Source organism: Salvia miltiorrhiza, chromosome 4 (assembly GCF_028751815.1).
Source record: "Salvia miltiorrhiza cultivar Shanhuang (shh) chromosome 4, IMPLAD_Smil_shh, whole genome shotgun sequence".
NCBI lineage: Eukaryota > Viridiplantae > Streptophyta > Magnoliopsida > Lamiales > Lamiaceae > Salvia > Salvia miltiorrhiza.
The window spans coordinates 2,625,351-2,641,510 of NC_080390.1; the positions used below are offsets into that span (position 1 = coordinate 2,625,351).

Here is a 16,160-nt window from a genome sequence, read left to right on the forward strand (position 1 = left end):
CCGCAGCGGCGGCTGGAAGGGGAGGTGAACAAAGAGGGGTCGTGCCGCGCCGCTTATGTGGTCGTGGGAGTCGACGGTGGGAGCGACTGGGAGGGGTGGCGAACGAAGAGGGGCTGCGCCGGGACACCGACGTGGCCGTGAGAGTCGACGTCGACGGTGGGAGAACCGGAGAAGAGAACTTGGATGTGCGGCGGAATTAGAATGGAAGAGGTGTGCGGCAGAATTATAGTGATTAGTGAAGATATTGAAACCCCAAACTAAAGTGAAGATAAAAATTAAAAATTTAAAAATTAAAATAAATATTTAATAAAAATAATAATATTACTATAAGGTTACTTGAATCCGACCCGAACCAGACACGAGATTATCAGGTCCTTATCAGGTCGACCCGATAAGGACCCGAACATTATCGTGCGCGTTACTAACCCATTAATTTTGTGCGGTTTCGTGTCATGTCGAAAATTGTCAGCCCTAATCTACTGTAGCAACGGTCGAACATCAAGGAAAAAGAAAACAATGGTTGTGCGGCCACAAACACACGCACTCTTCCAAAACAAGTAGAATTAACCGTCCAATGCCCTCGGATGAATAGTAGCAGCAGAACGACGTCGTTCCGCCGAGCCCGCAAATTTCAACCCTCAATCACTCTCTGAATCCCGGTGAGATACGAAGCCCTCGATCAGTTGTTGCTCACCAGACCCCACTTACACAAACAACAACACCGGCGTCCCCCTTACCTCCATCTCCCTCCCATCCCCAAAAGAAAATCCTAGATCCCCAAATTCCATCCATCCTCCTTCAATTACCGACGACCGCACAACCATAGAGCCGCCGCCTAACCCTAGCCACCCTTCCGTTCTGGCTCTTCACTGCTCAGGCGAGAAGCCGTCCAATGCCCTCGGATGAACAACAGCAGCAGAACGACGTTGTTCCCTTCTCAATTGGTGGACTAAATTGAATTTCAGCAAAACAACGTCGTTTCGTGCTTAATTATTTAAAAGAAACGTGAACCAAAACGACGACGTTTTGACTATTGGAAGTTATTTACAGGTAGACATTTCCGGCTGCCAAGTCAGCTTCAATTTTGCCGGAAATTTTCATAGAGTGCAAAAATCGCTTCAAGGCTTAGTTGGGGTATCCTGTGGCAGATTTTCTGAAATTGATGCAAAATGCGAAAATGAAAATAATTATGGTATTTAGCGGCATTAACCCCTATTAATTAATCTTAGTTTTGTTATATCTCTGCCTCTACTTTTCTTTAAATTTTGATAGGATGAATATTAAATATTTGTTATAATATTATACATAGCTAAGTATAAATAAGAGACACATAAAGAGTTAAATGCTAATGAGTTTTTTTTTAAAACCCATTTCACAATAGATTCATCCTCTGCCAGCTAAATAAATGCTAATGAGTTTGTCGTAAATATAATTAGGAAATTAACTGCTAACAAATTTTATTAATACCGACTACAAAATATTAACAACCATTGACTTGTATTTTTTTTTAACACTTAAAGTTTCTAAAACACTTCAGAGCATCCGTAGTGGGGACCCAATAGGGGGGGCTCGAGTCACCCCCGAAATCGGGTCGCCCACTGCAGCCTCAGGTGACACGAGGCGGACCCGCTAGAACGGGGCAGACTCGATGGGTGAAACAGCGGGCGCGTGCAAAGCACACGCCGATTTAAAAATAAATAAATAAATAAATAAATTCAAATTTTGAAAAATTTGGACGTTGGATTGGACCATTTTTTTTGTTTCTTTCCAAATTTTCGGTCATTTGACCGATTTTAATTTTTTTTATTCTTTTTTTTTTCTCTTCTATAAAATCTCCTCGTTTTCTCCTTCTTCTTCACTTCTCATATTCTTCTTCTTCTCTCTATTTCTCTCACAAAAAAAAAGAAAAAATAGATCCACACAATCCTAAATGAAAAATAATAATAAATGAAAAATAAAGAAAAAATGGATCCACATTTCTCTCTATTTAAATTTCTGCAATTAAAAATAAATGAAAAATACAATGATCAAAACTAAAAAGATCAGGTCAGCTATCATGTCATCCCACTGCAGTCTCACTGACCCAATGTGGTCCCCCCTCTATCAAATCAGCTATCAGGTCACGCCCGGCCCGCTGTTGATGCTCTTATAATTATATTTCAGGAGTTTAATTATTATTTATGTGTTTACTCATAATTGTACTTTGAATATTTGAAAGATTTAATTAAGTATTCGACAATATTGATAAAAATTAAATCAAGTCACACCGTGATTATATTTTAGTTCAATATTGGAACAACATTCAGTATTTGTCATCTCATGAAATAACTTATAAAATATCTTAACTAAACTTAACACTGACTATTAGATTAATTAGTAAAATGACGTTTCCTTGGGAAGAAAATAACACAATTCTTTGGATCCCATCACATTTTTAAACAACTGCAGATAACAGCCCTTTCTGCTTTGATTCTGATTATGACTAATATCAAAATATAAAGAAACCAATTTTCACCTAACTTAATTAGTTTAAAGCAAATATGTTTATAATCAAATATGGTTGTTCAACTCCTATATCAATCTGATTTTAACCTTTCAGCTGCTTCGCGTGGATGTTATCTCTTTTTGGACTACAAATAATAAATAATAAATAATGTTTAGAATCTCGAGCATTACATTTTTTTGATTAATAAATAAATTAATTAATTAGTTGGGTACAAAATGATATTTGACTAAAAACTAATATATCTAATTTTGTGTGTATATATAATTCCCCTCGTTCACCAAGAATGTGACACATCGGGTTTCAACATAAAGTAATTGTCACTCTAATAAATAAACGAAGGAAGTATATTTTATTTTTTAAGAATAAAGAAGTAGATAATTTGGTCGACTCAATTCTATCATTCTTTTTTTTTGGTCAATTAACTATTAAATTTTAAGATAATATTATGAAGATTCGAATTCGAGACATTTAACCTCGAATATTAACCATTATCCCGTAAGGCAACACACAACTTCAATTTTTATTTTTTTTTAAAACACGAAGATAGCTTTATAAATCAAGGAAAATCATCAAGAACAATACACACAACTCAATTTTATTTATCATCATCTCGTTGTGACAGGGTGGCGTTGAACAGATGAATTTTGCCATCTCTAAAATTGACTTTATCTCCAATTGAATTAGGTGAATACCAATTCTGATAGTTTCAATTATGAAATAAATTATTTTCTGTGATTTGTATAGGGTTGTTGGCCAGCAATTTGAGGTCACAATTCACCAAAGAAAATTAATGAAACTAATCATATATATTTGAAAGTTGGGTTTGGTAGGATTAGTGAGCACACTGAGCTCCAATAACATCTGGATTAAATTACTAAGTCACAGATTATTGAGTGGTTAGCAATTATTCAATTAATTCAACAACCGACCACCGAAATATTTACTCAATAATGTGATTTATATCCATGTTGATAAATTTTTAGGTTACTTTTTTGGAATAAAATGGTTAGTGATGATATATATAAATATATATTTGTATATTTTTTCCTTAAAATATAGTACATGATTATAAGAAAAAGTACAAAATAAACTATGCACTTGCATACAACTACTGATTCCTGATTTTTAAATTGGAAATTTCAAATATTGGTTAGAGTTACGTTTTTGAAATTATGAAATTTAAGCGATATTCTAAATAGGAGGAATACTTGTGCTTTGCTGACAAAAATGTATAATCAATCCTGATAAATTAATGAATCCAGAAACATAAAATATACTCCCTTCGTCCCCAAAATAAATTCCTCTTTGGGGACAACACGAGTTTTAAGGAAAAGTGATAAAGTGTATTGATAATGGATAAAAATATGTTATAATTAATATTGAGAGTGGTGAAAATGTGAAAAGGTGAAAAAGTGTTATAATTAGTATTGGAGTGGTGAAAAAGTAAAAAGTAAGAATAAATAAAGTATTATTAATGGTGGGGTAGTTGTCCAAAAATGGAAAGAAAGAAAGATGAACTTATTTGAGGGACGTCCCTAAAAGGAAAAAGATGAACTTGTTTCAGGGACGGGTACGAGCAACAAAACACACACAAAAAATCAGCATTCCACCGACGATTTATCCCTACTAAAACGGTGCATCTTTTTCTAACTATTTTTAAAATTTTCTATAAAGCGTGACCAAATAAATACTTTATAATGAATTTTTTTGGTATTAAATATTTTACAATGATTTTGGTTATACACTCATAGTCATATCCTCAAAGCTCCAAACGTGAATATATAAGTCGAAAATTTTTCTTCTCATTTATATATTGTTTCATATATCATGGTAGTTTGTAGTCCTTGTCAAGACTAATTACTATAATCCCACCAATTATAGTAAACTAAGACATATAATATTTTCCTTACAAGTGAGTAGCTATCAGCTATGCATGCAGATGCAGGATTCCCACAATAATTTCACGAAGATTTATTCATATATTTATAAAATTTCTTGTAGTTAAATGGAGTATTAGTATATCGAAGTCGAGCATGCATTGAAGATAATTTTTTTGAAAAAAAAGAAGGGTGGATTTTGAAAATAGCCACTTTTATATACTAGTAAAAATAAATTTTACCCACTAATATAAAAATTTTAAAAAAGACCCATATTTACTATTTTACCCTTACATATAAAAATTTTACAAATACCCATTGTTTATTGGTTGTGAATTCAACTCGAATTCACAACTAAATTCACGTATTGGTTGTGAATAACAAGTGTTGGTTATATTTCAAGTTGTGCATTCACAACCGATAAAACTTGAATTCACAACCAACATTATTTAAAATTGTGAATTCACAACCAATACTATTTCAATTGTGAATTCACAACCAACACTGATAATTCAGTTGTGAATTCATAAACCTGTTATGAATTCAAGAACATTTGTACAAAATTGCGCGATTTTCATCAACATATATCACCATAAAATCGAAATTTTCATATTTCCAACACAAAACCAAAGTCCTTACATCACAATGTTAAACAAATTCTATGATCAAGAAAGTATAGAATGTCTAAATGCAACAAACCTGATCAATTGCAGAGGGATTCTTGTAAAAGTGAAAAGTGGAGACGAGGATAGAAAAAATTATTCCATATAACAAATCAAAGAATAAAATACTCAACATACATATATTATAATTACCGATTTTTGGGTAAGAATAGCAAACCAATAGTTTGAGAAGACAATACATCACAAAATTCGATAAAAAGGAATAAATGACCGAGATTAATCAACCGGAGACCCTAAGTACTCGAGCTCGTCGTCGTCCACCGCCTTCTCTCCGACGAACTTGGCTGGGCAGCTCCAGATCTGAAATTCTGTTTTACAGATCGCCGGATTCGACATCACGACAACCGCCAGCAGCATCTTCACTGCTGCCTGCAGCAGATCTGCTTTCCTCACGTACTAGATCGGAATCTCTATCTGCTACAGCAGATCTGCTTCCGACGACAGCGCCGTCGACAACGTCGCTGTAGAGGTGGAGATCGAGATCGCGTTCATCCACGGCAGGAGCGCCACACCGCAATGCGCCTCAGCCGCCGCCCTCATCTCCTGCCACAGCCGTAGTACGACGATCCGCTGCCGGAAGAGAAAAAAAAAGGGGAAGGGGGGGGGAGAGAGAGAAAGAGAGAGAGTGTAGAGAGAGAGAGCTTTTTGCAGAGTGAGAGAAGATTTAGAGTGGGTATTTTTTTAATTTTAATCTTAAGGGTAATTTAGTCTTTTAATATAAAAAGTAGGTATTTTTTCAAGTTTCTATTTGAGTGGGTAAAATTTATTTTTGCTATATGAAAGTGGGTATTCTTATATATTGACACAAAAAAAGAATGTGAAAATTTAGAGTATATTCGAATATTTAACCGTTAACTCATTCAGAAACGAAATTAGTCAATTATAAGAAATATAAATGCACGTGAAAATAAATAAACAAAAATTAAATCAGAAAATCTCCAGTACACCCGGGTTGATCCGTATCCAAATCTTGACCCGCATGCTAATCCAAACCCGCATCTTGACCTAAATCGTGAAAATGACACTATTCAGTTATACAAATGAAACTGTTTATAATTGACATTAGGGCAAAGGTGCAGATTAGTCCCTGAACTGTCACACCCCAATTCTTGAATGAATAAATATAATCGAGGTGCAACTAATTCATAGAAATAAACAAGGAACAACCTTGTAAAAACCCGAAATAGGATAGAAAGTCGGGCTATGCCCCTTTGGATCACAAGTTTTGTTTCATGTTTCTGACAACCAACATTCATTAGCATAAAAGTAGAATTTCAAATTTAAGCTCGACATGAAGTCATCTTAAGTTGAGAAAACAAAAGATGTATAAGAGTAATTGCTACAGCGGAAGTCTAACATATGAATTTTAACTCTAGCCTCAGCTCCGTCCCGTCAGCACCAGCCAGCCAACCTGAAAACATTTGAAAGTATTTTTGGGCTAAGTACTAATGTACTTAGTGGGCATGCATTTTCATAAACATTTCATATTTTCGTAAGAGCAGTTTATCCAATTATACTTGACATGACTTAGAAGGTTTTAAAATGAAATAACTTCTAAGCATGTTAAAACATTTTTCATTTGTGCGCACATGTCACACTCCCTTTCTGTTACTCGCTGTGATCCCGGACCTTTTAGCCACCGACGGATCCATATCTCCCGTTTTACTTGAACTGAGGGCGTAACCCAGTCAAGTTCCCATTTGGGACCCAATGCTCCGGAACACATCCCGTCGAGCACCCTTATAACGCCTCATACATGATTAGTGCCCGAATGGAGATCAACCCACCGAGTCAGCTAATAGGTGTACACAATTCTCAAATAACGTGTTAGGTCATAAGAGAACCTCGATCGATTAACTTATGCGAGCCTTAAACAGAGCAGAGTGCACATAAACATTTTATTGGATAAACAGTTTTCATTACAATAAATAAACAATTTGCATTTCATTGAAACATTTAGAGCTTAATAACTCAATCATACTTTGTACATTTGGAAAGTAAGCCCACCTGGATAGGCAAAGCCTGAAGATCATACACATAAAAACCTGTCTTGGGAAAGCAGCGCTAATCCCCCTGGTCACAAAGCCTACAAGAAATTCTATTCTTAATAGGTCTCGTGAAGCTAATCTTAAGTCATGGTGTAGTGCTTAATATTCTATGATTCACTTAGCCGGGTTTTCAAAATTCAATGAATAAATAATTGAAAATATTTTTCTTGAGTTAAGAACACCAACAATATTCTTACTCATCTTTCTTTAATAATTGGAATTATAAATAAAACCAATTAGATCATAAATATTTCTATTGCAAAATATAATGCAAATCATATCATGCTTAGCATATAATAAGTAATTTACTTAAAATATGCACATAATAATAATATAATATTATTATGAAAACTAGTCTTTGAAAATAATTAATCAAACTAATTAATAGTTCAATTAATTATAATAGGGTAGCCCAATTAATTAATTAAATTAATCAAGACAGCCCAAAGTTTAAAATAATAACTGACCCAAATGATATTTAAAATAAGATCCAGCTGAATTAAACTAATCAGCCCAACTGATAAATAAAATAAAGGCCCAATTGTTAATAAAATAAAAACCGGCCCAACTGATAATAAAATTTCGCAGCCCAAAACTTAATTAAACCCCGGCCCAACACCCAAGCCCACTCCCCAACCAAGCCCAACCCCAAAGCCCAACCCTCACCCTAGCCCAACACCTCCATCCTCTTATCTCCCTCTTCAGCCGCACACACACACTATCACATATCTCAACCTCTCTCTCCCAAGGCTCTGTCCCCCTCTCTCTCTCGCGGTTCACGCCACCACCCCCTTCTCCCTCATCCTCACTCATCAAACCGGCGAGGCAGCCGCTCCTCCTTCCGGCGAGGCAGCCGCTTCTCTCTCCTGGAACTCCGGCGTCCGCTTGGACTTCCCCCCCCCTTCACTCAAACTGGCTGACAACGGCAGCAAATGAGACGGGCTGCCGCCGTGCCTTGCCATCTCCCTCGAGTCTCTCTCTCTCTTGGCTTATTTCCGGCCGCCGCAGCAGCGGAAACTAACCACCGTCGCCCTTCTCACCCTCTCTCTCTCTCGATCCTCGGCCCGACAGCAGCGGGGAGAGCCGCCGTGCCGTAGCTCCTCCTCTCACAGACAGCGTGCCAGCAGCAGGGAAACCACCGCCGCCGACCACAGTCGTCTACAGCGGCGGCGTCGCCGCCTTCTTCTCTCCCCCCTTTCCGGACAGCCTATGGCCGTCAAAAACGTTGCCCCAACTGAACTCACGCTACACCAACACTCAAATCAATGGAAAGTTGACTCTTTCATTCAAAAATATAAAATAAAGAAATTATGCAGATTGTTCTGTATATGCATATGTATCATTCTGTTTGTTTCTTCTATTTTCTTGTTTAATCGATCGGTTAATAAGAGTCCGTATAAGTCTCTGGTATGAAGGATGATTATCTGTGTATATATGTATGCCAATTTACTGTCTGTGAAATAGGTGTTTATGCTGTGTTTGATATAACCATGAAAGATTTGGGTTTACCAGTCGATGTGTTTGATATAACCATGAAAGATTTGGGTTTACCAGTCGATGGTTGAGTAAAAGGCGATCCTTTGTTTTATGAAATTATTATGAGATTATTCTATTGTTCTGCAGAAAAGAATACAGATTATAGTTAGAAGCTTCGTCAAAGTAACGTCAAAGTAGGAATGGAGAATAAGAATGAAAGTAGGAGGAATTTCTTTACCAGCTGCTGTAGAATATGATTGAGAAGAAGCTCAAGATTGGGAAACTGAATTAAGTAGAAAGCTCAATGAGAAGAATTGATTTTGGGATGAATAGGCGTTAAAGGATGGAGGCTTTTATAGGTGAAATCAGTTTATAAGTGTGGGTGGAAGAGTGGGTCAGCTTATAAGTGTGAGTGGAAGAGTGGGTGAAATTGGTGGGGAAAAAAAAATATATCGTGTAGTGTAGTGTAAAGTGTGAGTGGAAAAGAAATAAATAAAATATAATGAAAACTGTAATAATCATTCAGTGTTCGCTTAAATAAATAACTCGTGTAGATGCTAAATGTTAAATTAAATAAATATGTAATGCATATAAATTTAATAACTAAATTTACAAATGTTTTTTTGTAAATCATTTTTGTTGGAATTAAAAATAAATTCATTTTCTTTTATCCGGCGTGAATCATCTTAAATCTAAGTTTAAATTAAATTCTAAACTTAATATAAATGGGCGGGGTGTTACATTCCTCACTCCTTATAAAAATTTCGTCCTCGAAATTGCATATCTGGTATTCTAGCTTGTGATACTAGTCATTCTAGTCATTGTTGTGCTTATCGTGATAAAATAAGATCTTATTGTGACAACTACATAGTGTGAGTCTATACATTAGGATGAAACTCTACTCAAAGTAAAAATCTTAATTGACAATCACCGAGATCTTAGTTATGTGGGCTGGCCAGACCCAACAAAACGAATCACTCAGTCAAATGGGAGCTTCGCCCCCAATCATGTCAACTTCTTATCTCTTATAAGGCTCTAATTCAACTTTTAACTTAAAGCACTTACTACTAAATACTTCAATCATAAATCTTTGGTATCATATAGGTCCATTCTATGTCGTTCTAGCGGTGTTATCACGACTAACATTCGTAAGACATTCTTGGGTAGTTCTCAAACGATTTGTAAAAGAACCCATCATTCTAATCATATAGGCAGTGAACCTAAAATGATAACATAAAACTTTCTCATCATTCATACATACATACATACATATATTTGCTTTCTTTGAAATTTTGAGTCATATGGACATTAAATGTCCCTTTCATGAAAAACTTTGCTTATGCCGGAAAGATTCAAGGAATCTAACTCGACCATACATACATACATACATTGATTCGTTAAGGGCTCGGGTTGTCCCAAACACGAAATACATTCATTGAGTCGTTATGGGTTCGGGTAGTCCCAAACACGACATTGAGCTTAGTTATATGAGTCAGAGACCCAAAATAACAACATGAAGGATAATTTGCATTCACATAACATCATAAATATAAGGCGCACATTTTCTTGAAAATTTTAATACTTTGAATATACATATATATTTTTGAAACTATTATCATACCTTAGTTGCGGCAGTGTGACGGCGAGCTGAGGGCTACTGAAATTCTTAGAAGTCTAGAGATACTATTCTAGACTCGACATCAAAAACTTATGGTTATCAGAGACATGAAAGAAAACTCATGCTCTGATACCATTCTGTCACACCCCAATTCTTGAATGAATAAATATAATCGAGGTGCAACTAATTCATAGAAATAAACAAGGAACAACCTTGTAAAAACCCGAAATAGGATAGAAAGTCGGGCTATGCCCCTTTGGATCACAAGTTTTGTTTCATGTTTCTGACAACCAACATTCATTAGCATAAAAGTAGAATTTCAAATTTAAGCTCGACATGAAGTCATCTTAAGTTGAGAAAACAAAAGATGTATAAGAGTAATTGCTACAGCGGAAGTCTAACATATGAATTTTAACTCTAGCCTCAGCTCCGTCCCGTCAGCACCAGCCAGCCAACCTGAAAACATTTGAAAGTATTTTTGGGCTAAGTACTAATGTACTTAGTGGGCATGCATTTTCATAAACATTTCATATTTTCGTAAGAGCAGTTTATCCAATTATACTTGACATGACTTAGAAGGTTTTAAAATGAAATAACTTCTAAGCATGTTAAAACATTTTTCATTTGTGCGCACATGTCACACTCCCTTTCTGTTACTCGCTGTGATCCCGGACCTTTTAGCCACCGACGGATCCATATCTCCCGCTTTACTTGAACTGAGGGCGTAACCCAGTCAAGTTCCCATTTGGGACCCAATGCTCCGGAACACATCCCGTCGAGCACCCTTATAACGCCTCATACATGATTAGTGCCCGAATGGAGATCAACCCACCGAGTCAGCTAATAGGTGTACACAATTCTCAAATAACGTGTTAGGTCATAAGAGAACCTCGATCGATTAACTTATGCGAGCCTTAAACAGAGCAGAGTGCACATAAACATTTTATTGGATAAACAGTTTTCATTACAATAAATAAACAATTTGCATTTCATTGAAACATTTAGAGCTTAATAACTCAATCATACTTTGTACATTTGGAAAGTAAGCCCACCTGGATAGGCAAAGCCTGAAGATCATACACATAAAAACCTGTCTTGGGAAAGCAGCGCTAATCCCCCTGGTCACAAAGCCTACAAGAAATTCTATTCTTAATAGGTCTCGTGAAGCTAATCTTAAGTCATGGTGTAGTGCTTAATATTCTATGATTCACTTAGCCGGGTTTTCAAAATTCAATGAATAAATAATTGAAAATATTTTTCTTGAGTTAAGAACACCAACAATATTCTTACTCATCTTTCTTTAATAATTGGAATTATAAATAAAACCAATTAGATTATAAATATTTCTATTGCAAAATATAATGCAAATCATATCATGCTTAGCATATAATAAGTAATTTACTTAAAATATGCACATAATAATAATATAATATTATTATGAAAACTAGTCTTTGAAAATAATTAATCAAACTAATTAATAGTTCAATTAATTATAATAGGGTAGCCCAATTAATTAATTAAATTAATCAAGACAGCCCAAAGTTTAAAATAATAACTGACCCAAATGATATTTAAAATAAGATCCAGCTGAATTAAACTAATCAGCCCAACTGATAAATAAAATAAAGGCCCAATTGTTAATAAAATAAAAACCGGCCCAACTGATAATAAAATTTCGCAGCCCAAAACTTAATTAAACCCCGGCCCAACACCCAAGCCCACTCCCCAACCAAGCCCAACCCCAAAGCCCAACCCTCACCCTAGCCCAACACCTCCATCCTCTTATCTCCCTCTTCAGCCGCACACACACACTATCACATATCTCAACCTCTCTCTCCCAAGGCTCTGTCCCCCTCTCTCTCTCGCGGTTCACGCCACCACCCCCTTCTCCCTCATCCTCACTCATCAAACCGGCGAGGCAGCCGCTCCTCCTTCCGGCGAGGCAGCCGCTTCTCTCTCCTGGAACTCCGGCGTCCGCTTGGACTTCCCCCCCCCTTCACTCAAACTGGCTGACAACGGCAGCAAATGAGACGGGCTGCCGCCGTGCCTTGCCATCTCCCTCGAGTCTCTCTCTCTCTTGGCTTATTTCCGGCCGCCGCAGCAGCGGAAACTAACCACCGTCGCCCTTCTCACCCTCTCTCTCTCTCGATCCTCGGCCCGACAGCAGCGGGGAGAGCCGCCGTGCCGTAGCTCCTCCTCTCACAGACAGCGTGCCAGCAGCAGGGAAACCACCGCCGCCGACCACAGTCGTCTACAGCGGCGGCGTCGCCGCCTTCTTCTCTCCCCCCTTTCCGGACAGCCTATGGCCGTCAAAAACGTTGCCCCAACTGAACTCACGCTACACCAACACTCAAATCAATGGAAAGTTGACTCTTTCATTCAAAAATATAAAATAAAGAAATTATGCAGATTGTTCTGTATATGCATATGTATCATTCTGTTTGTTTCTTCTATTTTCTTGTTTAATCGATCGGTTAATAAGAGTCCGTATAAGTCTCTGGTATGAAGGATGATTATCTGTGTATATATGTATGCCAATTTACTGTCTGTGAAATAGGTGTTTATGCTGTGTTTGATATAACCATGAAAGATTTGGGTTTACCAGTCGATGTGTTTGATATAACCATGAAAGATTTGGGTTTACCAGTCGATGGTTGAGTAAAAGGCGATCCTTTGTTTTATGAAATTATTATGAGATTATTCTATTGTTCTGCAGAAAAGAATACAGATTATAGTTAGAAGCTTCGTCAAAGTAACGTCAAAGTAGGAATGGAGAATAAGAATGAAAGTAGGAGGAATTTCTTTACCAGCTGCTGTAGAATATGATTGAGAAGAAGCTCAAGATTGGGAAACTGAATTAAGTAGAAAGCTCAATGAGAAGAATTGATTTTGGGATGAATAGGCGTTAAAGGATGGAGGCTTTTATAGGTGAAATCAGTTTATAAGTGTGGGTGGAAGAGTGGGTCAGCTTATAAGTGTGAGTGGAAGAGTGGGTGAAATTGGTGGGGAAAAAAAAATATATCGTGTAGTGTAGTGTAAAGTGTGAGTGGAAAAGAAATAAATAAAATATAATGAAAACTGTAATAATCATTCAGTGTTCGCTTAAATAAATAACTCGTGTAGATGCTAAATGTTAAATTAAATAAATATGTAATGCATATAAATTTAATAACTAAATTTACAAATGTTTTTTTTTAAATCATTTTTGTTGGAATTAAAAATAAATTCATTTTCTTTTATCCGGCGTGAATCATCTTAAATCTAAGTTTAAATTAAATTCTAAACTTAATATAAATGGGCGGGGTGTTACATGAACTCGACCCCCCTAGAGCGTTTACCCCCCCACACTCGACCCAGGCGCAAAAACCTCCCCCATAGTCCATGAAAAATATGCAACTTAACCCACGAAGAAAACGGACTCCTAACGCCGTTCCCTTGAATTTTTTATTTTTTTCATTTATTTTGTAGTGGGTCCCACCTTAAATAAATCAACTACTTTCCCCTCTTCCCTTTCCTCTTCCTCCTCCTCCGACCACCACCACCACCACCTCCATTCCTCCGCCTTCTAAGGCAGCGGCGCCGCCTGGGAGAAGCAGGTCCGCCGTTCCTCCGTCCCCTGCCGCCCAAATAGCTTCTCCATCCTACTCCTCCACCCCCCGCCGCCCCATTAGCTTCTCCATCCAAGAAGCGCGGAGACGCGGTTCTCTCCGACAACTAGCTCCTCTACACCGTCACATCTGCCGGCGACGCGGGTTCGTGCGGGAGCCACCGCGCCGAGGTTCGCCGGCGCCGCAGAGGAATGGAGGTTGTTGGCGGAATGGAGGTGGTGGTGGTGGTGGTCGGAGGAGGAGGAGGAGGAAGAGGAAGAGGAAGGTGGTGCTCAGCGACGGCTGCGTGACGCCGGCTACCTCAAAGACGCTATCGCCACTGTCAAGGCGTTGAAAAATGGGTGGTTCTTCACCGACATCTGCAGCCTCCATCCTCCCTTTCGGCTGAACAACAGCGGACCCACACTCTCTTTCTCTCTCGACCGCGGACAGCAGGAGCCTCAGGCTGCCATCGCCGCTATCGGTCCTGCCGCCTTCATAAAACCAGCCGGACCACCCCCAACACTCATGCGCGCACACACACAGTACATAGATAGCTTTTTTTATACCTTTCTTTAATTAGCTCAATTTGCAGAAAAAATGTGCCTCTCTGTGTATATGTATGTGATTATATACATATACTCAAAATCAAATTGTTTTATGTCTCAAGATCCTCTATAATCTACACAAGGTTCTTGAAAATAGATTACTGAATATTGAATGAATGTGTGAGTTGGTTTATTGCGGTCAAGAGAGAAAGAGGGCGGCGGCAACACTCCTCGCCGAAGGAGTTGGCGGTGGGAGGAAGAAATGGGGGGAGAGAGAGAGAGCTAACATTGGGGTGGGGCCCATTTGAAATTAAAAGAAAATATATATATATATAATGAAGAAACGGCGTGAAGCAGGTCGTTAGTTCGTGGATTAAGTTGCATAATTTTCATGGACTTTGGGGGAGGTTTTTGCGCCTGGGTCGAGTGTGGGGGGTAAACGCTCTAGGGGGGTCGAGTTCAGGGACCTATTTGCACCTTTGCCCTTGACATTATTCAATTATATAAATGACATTGTAACATTTTAAAATGTTATATAGTGTCATTTTCAATCTTATAGTGTTATTTAAAATATTATAGTGTCATTTACAATCTTGTAGTGTCAATTACAGGAAGTGTCCTTTATATTTCTTAATAGTGTCATTTACAATATTATAGTGTCATTTATACGCAGTGTCATTTGTATAACAGAATAATGTTAATTAATTACATGCAATGTCATTTGTATAACCGAATAGTGTCATTTACACGATTTGAATCAGAATGTGAATTTGAATTAGAATGCGAGTTGGGATCTGGATACGGATCAATTCAGATGTACGATACACTCGGGTGTATCCAATAACACCTCAAACTAGATAGGCTAGTGTCAAACTGATAACAATGTGACCCACAGCTCTTAATTTCTAACTTTTTCAATGCGTATTTTGATGAAGAATTCCACCCTCGTAATGATTTTGAGTGATAATTGTTCCTTCAATTTTAAAATCGTTTTCAAGTTTTAGAGCATCAGCAGTGGGGATGACCTAATAGGTGACCTGATAGAAGGGGGATCACATTGGGTCAAGGAGGCTGCAGTGAGATGACACGATAATTGACTTGATCTTTTTAGTTTTGATTTTTATATTTTTCATTTGATTTTAATTGCACAAATTTAAATAACACAATTTACTTCAAAATTAAATTGCATTAATTTTAAAATCCTAAAAATTACATAAAACTTAGAGAGAATTTTTTTTGTGTGATTGAAGAAGTGAATGAGAGGTATTTATAGAAGGGAAATTATTAAAAAAATTTTTTGAAGAAAAACTGTTGGGGGAGAGAGAGAATCGAGAGAGATGATTTATGCTTAATTTACTATATTTTTAAGGGTTTGTATGTGCATGTTTTAAGATAATCTTCTGGAAATTGGTGCGTTTATGGTGTATTTTATGCTTTGCAGGAGATTTAGGCTTTCGAGATGGAAGAATGCAGTTTTGGAGAATTTTGGATGAATTTGGCATTTTCTAGGTGTTCTGGTCTCCAGAGCAGAGGAACCGAAGTCTCCAGAGCAGAGAAATCATCATTCCTCTGGAGTCAGAGAAATCAAAGACCTCAAGTCTCCAGTGCGGCGGAATCAATCGCCAGAGAAATCACCATTTCTCTGGAGTCAGCGAAATCAAGAAGCCAGTGTAGCGAAGTCATCACCAGAGGAGTCAAGATATCAGAGCAGCCAAGTGAGAGTCAGAGCAGAGAAATAAGGCAGAGCAGAGGAGAGAGAAGCCATTACAGCGGAATTGAGAAACCAGAGAAATCACAAATCCTCTGGCGAGAGTTGC

At 37.6% G+C, this 16,160-nt stretch overlaps 2 long non-coding RNA genes across 2 annotated transcripts; both read right to left on the bottom strand.

Moving 5' to 3' along the window:
* Nucleotides 1-6,212: 6,212 nt before the first annotated feature.
* Nucleotides 6,213-9,008, bottom strand: LOC131022203 (uncharacterized). The gene is made up of 4 exons (XR_009101180.1): nt 8,829-9,008; nt 8,666-8,731; nt 7,074-7,152; nt 6,213-6,477 (listed from the first exon to the last, which is right to left on the bottom strand). It is a non-coding gene; the product is annotated as an uncharacterized LOC131022203 (long non-coding RNA).
* A 1,391-nt stretch (nt 9,009-10,399) lies between these two features.
* On the bottom strand, nt 10,400-13,195 carry LOC131022276 (uncharacterized). Its single transcript, XR_009101208.1, has 4 exons — nt 13,016-13,195; nt 12,853-12,918; nt 11,261-11,339; nt 10,400-10,664 (listed from the first exon to the last, which is right to left on the bottom strand). It is a non-coding gene; the product is annotated as an uncharacterized LOC131022276 (long non-coding RNA).
* Nucleotides 13,196-16,160: the final 2,965 nt, after the last annotated feature.